Below are 5,822 nucleotides of genomic sequence, written 5' to 3'. Positions count from 1 at the left end.
GACTTCTAGTGTTGTTCCTAGCTTTTCTGTAATGAAGTTTATAGTCCTTGGTTTTAGTCCTAGGTCCATGATCCACCTTGAGTTGGTTTTTGTGTATTTCAATCATTTGTTTCTTGCTTTTGATGTGATATCTGCTGCCAGATGCCCTCTGTATCCTCGTTTTATCCAAATAATAGCTTATGTTCTCTCACTGAGAATATTGTTGATGAATTATTTATATATATTTTTTTACTCTGCATTTTTTTTCTTTTAAGCTCTATTCCACTCAAAGCTACCCTATGAACAACAGCTCTGAATCCTGCGCTATCTTACACCATCTTCACTATCTCTCACACATTTGAATTAATTGCATATGATTAAATAACTTGGAAACATTTGAAATTTATTTCTCAAATTAACTCTGATAGCTGTTGAGCTGAAAACTAATTCATAGTTGACCATCCGATGGGTTTTCAGAGGCTGTGAACTACACAGGTGGAGACTGCTCATCTTTGTCCTAAGAAGCAGCTGGTAGATTCAAATTGTTTACCTTTGGGGTGGCTACACAATTATTTACCCACCAAGACACCAGAGTGGCAGAATTTTTTTACCTTGGAAAATACCAAGCCCCTCTGGCTCCTGGTGGCAGCTATTGTTGTATTTTTCCGTGTCATTGATAAAGACTCGTAATGACTCTATGAACAGTGGATGCAAATTCCATCTTATTCCATGCTGTCTTCACGTTTCCTGACACACTAGACTCCAGAGTAGCGGTCACCATATTTATACACATAGTGGAGGGTCTTCCTCTTCTTTGCCAAATCTCCACCTTCCCAAACATCATGTTGCTCTCCAAGGGATAGCCCCTCCTAGCAACATGTCCAAAGTACGTGAGGTGAAGTCTCATCATCCTTTCCTCCAATGAGCACTCCGACTGCACCCTCATTAAGACATTTATTGTTCTTTTGACCATTCATGGGATGTTCAGTGCTCTTAATCCAACACCATGACTCAGATATCAATTATTTTCCTATTATCTCTATTCATTTTCCAGCTTTCAGATGCATAACAAGTGATCAAAAAGATCCTGGCCTGAATCAGACACACATTAGTACTCAAACTGGCATCATTACTCATCAATAATTTGGAGAGGTCCTTAACTTCAGACTGTACCAGTGCAGTACATCTCCTTATTCTGACTGCTAGTTTCAAGAGTGTTAATTGTGGATCCAAGTAAGATAAAGTTGTTGACAGTTTCAATCTTTTCTCCATCTAACATGATGTTGCCTATCAGTCCAATGGTAAGAATCTTTGTCTTGATATTGAGATGCAATCCATACTGAAGACTGTATTCCTTGATCTTCTACAAGTGCTTCAAGTCCTCCTTACTTTCAGTAAGCAAGGTTGTGTCATCTGCGTAATACCACATTCCTCTTCATACAGTTCAGCTTCTCGAATAATTTGCTCAGCATAGAGATTGAACAGGTATGGAGAAAGAATACAACCCTGACACACTCTATTCTTAATTTTAAAACATGTAGGGTTAACTGGACGAAGAGGCTTTTGTGCTAACTGTTCGGGGAAACATTGCACTGATTGGAGTTCTGGTGGTGCCAAATTCAAGCTCTGTCAACCCAGTGGTATCCTTTGATGTTAGCATTAGCAGGCAGGAAGTTGGTTGCATGAAGATCAAGGTTTTTGCAGACATTGTGCCTAAAATGGCTGAGAACTTTACACAATTCTGCATAGGAGAATTCAGAAAAGATGGAGTTCCAATAGGATACAAGTGAAGCACCTTCCACAGTATCATAAAGGATATCATTGGTACTGGAATTGCCTGTATTTACCAAAGGCCACTTGAAAATAAGTAAATAAATAAAATTAGACTCTCAGAGCCAGCCTTGCTTTCCATGGCAAACAGTGGTCCCAGTACAAATGACTGCCTGATCTTCATCATCTGTTCTAAGTGTGATTGGCTGGATTAGAAGCACATAGTATTCACTAATATTATTGATGGATTTCTTGTTGTTGTTGTTGTTGTTGTTATGTGCTGTCAAGTCACCTGTGACCCATAGCAACCCTATGTACAGTAGCTTTGAACCCTGCCCTGTCCTGAGCCAGTCTCACTAATTCCAATACACCAACCATCATTGTCCCAGTTACTGTATCAATCCATCTCATTCAGTGTCTTCCTCTCCTGCACTGTCCCTCCACCCTTGCAAGCATGATGTGTTTCTCCAAAGACCAAAATCTCCTTGCCAAGCACCCAAAGTATGTGAGACAGAGCTTCAAAATCCTAGCTTCCAAAAAGAAATTTGGTTTCACCCTCTTCAAGCCAGACTTATTTGATTCTTTGCAGTCCATGGTATGTATGTTAAGACTCTTCTCCAGCACCACAACTCGAAAGCATTGACTCTTCTTCTGTCATTCTTAGTCATTGTCCAACTCTCTGAAGCATAAAAAGTAATTGCAAAGACCATGACCTGCATATGGTGCACCTCAGTCTCTTTCTAGACTGATATCATTGCCTTTCAGCACTCTGGAGAGGTCCCTGACTGCAGATTTTCACAACGCATTTTGTCTTTTGATTTCCTAATTGCTGAAAAGAGTGTTGATTGTGGAACTGAGCAAGCTTTAATTGTTAACAGTCTCAATGACTTCTCCACCAATGATGGTGCTGTCAATTGTCCCCCATAGTGAGAATCTTTGTCATCTTGATGTTGAGCTTCAATCCATATTTAGGATGACAGTCTTTGACCTTCTGCAGCAAGTGCTTCACGTCTTCTTCAGTTTCAGCAAGCAGGGATATGTCATCTGCATAACATAGGTTGTTGATAAGTCTTCCTTCAATCTTGATGCCACACTCCTCCTCATAAAGCCCTGCTTCCTGAATGATCCATTCTGCTTATAGAATGAAAATGTATGGAGACAGAATGCATCCCTGATGCATCATTTCCTAATTTTGAACCATGCAGTGTTTCCCTGCTCTGTTCTGAGTATTGCTTCCTGGTCCAAGTATAGGCATAATCTAGTGTTCTGGGATTCCCATTTTCCTCAAGGTTAGCCACAATTTGTGTGATTCACACAGTCAAATACCTTTGCATAGTCAACAAAACACAGATATATATTCCTCTTGTACTCTTTGATTCCTGCCAAAATCCATCTGACATTGGCGATAATGTCTTTAGTGCCACGACCTCTTCTAAACCCTGCTTATATTTCTGGTAGTTCTCTGTCAATTTACTGTTTCAGTTATTTCTGGGTAACCTTCAGCAGGATTTTGCTAGTGTGTGATATTTGTGATATTGCTCGATGATTTCCACTCTCTGTTGGGTCACCTTTTTATTTGAATGAGAGTAAAAATTAATCTCTTTCAGTCAGTTGGCCAAGTAGTTCTCCTCCAGATTTCTTGGCAAAACTTGGTAAATACATCTAGAGCAGAATCTGTTTGTTGAAATATGTCAACTGCTATTTCAACAACTCCTGAGGATTTATATTTTGCCAAGTCCTTCAGAGCAGCCTGCACTTCCTCTTTCATCACCACTGCCTCTTGCTCATATGTTGTTTCTTGAAATTCTGTATCAGCCAATTCTTCTTGGTACAATGACCCCTTCCGTCTTCTTTAAATGCTTCCTGAATCATTTCAATATTCTGCCCATAGCGTCCTTAGGCATTGCAACTTGCAGCTTGAATTTGTTCTTCAGTTCCTTCAACTTAAGAAATGCTGGAGGGAGCTCTGGTGGCCTAGTGGCAAGACGCTGCACTGAAATCCCAGAGGTACGTGGTTCAAATCCACCAGATGCTTTGCTGGAGAAGGAGGGGGCAATCTCCTCCTGTACCTGTCAGATCTGATTTGACAGTACACGTAAAAAAAAAAAATGCAATAAAAAAATTTAAAGAAAAAGAAATGCTGAGCTTGTTTGGCCCTTTTGATTTTCTGACTCTAGCTCTTTTCACATGTCATTATAATACTTTGCCTTGTATTCATGAGCTTCCTTTTGGGATCTTCCATTCAGCTCCTTAATTTCTTCCCTTTGCTTTGGCTTCTCAATGCTCTAATACAATATTCAGAGTCTTTTCTGATATCTATTTTGGTCTCTTTTCTTCTTTTTCTTTCCTTGTGATGACCTTTTGTATTCTTCATGAATGATATTCTTGATATCTTCCCACACCTCACCTGGTCTTTGTTCATCCATGTTCAAGGCCTCAAACTTATTCCTGAATTGGTTTTAAAATTCAGGAGGGGATAGTCTCAAGATCAAATTTTTACTTCTGTGGATATAATTTAACCTTTTTTTAGCTTTAATTTGAGCTTGCATTCGAGTAGTTGATGGTCTGTTCCACGGTCCACACCTGGCCTAGTTTTCACTGTTGATACTGAACTTCTCCAAGATTCCTTCCACAGATGTAATAGATATGATTCCTGTGCATCCCAGTATGTGAAATCCATGCGTATACCTTGTGTTTATGTTTCTTATAAAAGGTATTTATTATGAATAAATCATTGATTGTACAGAATTGTATCATTCTATCCCCAAACTGAGGAAGACCTGAAATGGTTGCTGTGGAAGGTCAGGGACTACAGTCTTAAGTATGGATTGAAACTTAATATCAAGAAAACAAAGATTCTCACAACTGGGCCGATTGGCAGCATTATGATGTATGGTGAAGAAATTGAATTATTCACAGTTTTCGTTTGCTTGGCCCCACAGTCAACAGTCTTGGCACCAACAGCCAGGAAACTAAAAGACATATATTATGATGGGAAAGTCTGCACTTAGAGACCTCTTTAAAGTACTGAAGAGCAACGATGTCAGTCTGGAGACTAAGGTGCACCTTATACATGCCATGGTCTTTGTAATCACTTGCTATGTATCAGAGAGCTGGACAATGATTAGGGATGCTAAAAGGAGAAATGATGTCTTTGAGCTGTGGTGCTGGAGAAGAGTATTGAATATACCATGGACTGCTAAGAAAATAAACAAGTTTGTCCTGGAGAGGGTGAAGGCAGATTGCTCCTTGGAGGCAAGGATTCTGAACTACTTAGGACATGTTGCAAGGAGGGACCAGTTCTTGGAGAGGGACATCATGTTTGGGAGGGTTGAGGGACAGCGCAGGAGGGGAAGACCCTAGATGAGGTGGATTGATTCAGTGACTGGGGTAATGGGGGGGGGGTAAGTGTGTCAGAGACAGTGAGATTGGCACAGGATAGGGAAGGGTTTAGGGCTGTTGTACATAGGGTCCCTATGAGTCACAGGTGACTTGATGACACATAACAACAAAGTCCATATTTCTGACTACTGATCCTTCTTCCTGGTTCCCAACTTTCAAATTCCAGTCACCCATTATTATTATTAATGGATCTTGGTTACATATTTGATTGATTTCTGACTGCAACAGTTGGTAGGAATCATCTGTTTCCTTCTCTTTGGCTCTTATTGTTGGCACATTAATTTGAGTGATAATAATATTACCAAGTCTTTTTTTTATATGTGTATAGATATTATCCTGTCAAATATCTTGTAGTACAGGATGTTCCTACAGGCCTCAATAATAAACCCAAATTGCCTGTAGTGGTCTCACAGTATAGAGAGATGTAGCATACACAAGACTAAATCAGTTTCCTTTCCTTCTGCATGGTGTTCTTGGTAAAATCATCTGGATTGACCCCTGAGTTTTTCTCCCCTTTCTGCTGCTGTTCCATCTGATCAAGAGACTTGGAAGTATAAAATTTTAGACAAAAATTTGTATTTATATTTTTAAATGTAAATAAATTTAGGGGTGTATATATATATATTTTTAAAGAGAACTTGATATAATTGCTTTTGGGTTCAATGTTAACA

At 39.5% G+C, this 5,822-nt stretch overlaps 1 pseudogene; it reads left to right on the top strand.

Moving 5' to 3' along the window:
* Positions 1 to 5,579, top strand: part of LOC102874236 — a 16,541-nt pseudogene extending 10,962 nt beyond the window's left edge.
* Positions 5,580 to 5,822: the final 243 nt, after the last annotated feature.

The sequence above is a fragment of the Elephantulus edwardii genome, unplaced genomic scaffold, assembly GCF_000299155.1.
Source record: "Elephantulus edwardii isolate Elephantulus edwardi_28Jun2011 unplaced genomic scaffold, EleEdw1.0 scaffold00146, whole genome shotgun sequence".
NCBI classification, from domain to species: Eukaryota; Metazoa; Chordata; class Mammalia; order Macroscelidea; family Macroscelididae; genus Elephantulus; species Elephantulus edwardii.
The sequence above is the reverse complement of the archived record's forward strand: the minus strand, read 5'-3'. Positions and strand labels throughout refer to the sequence as shown.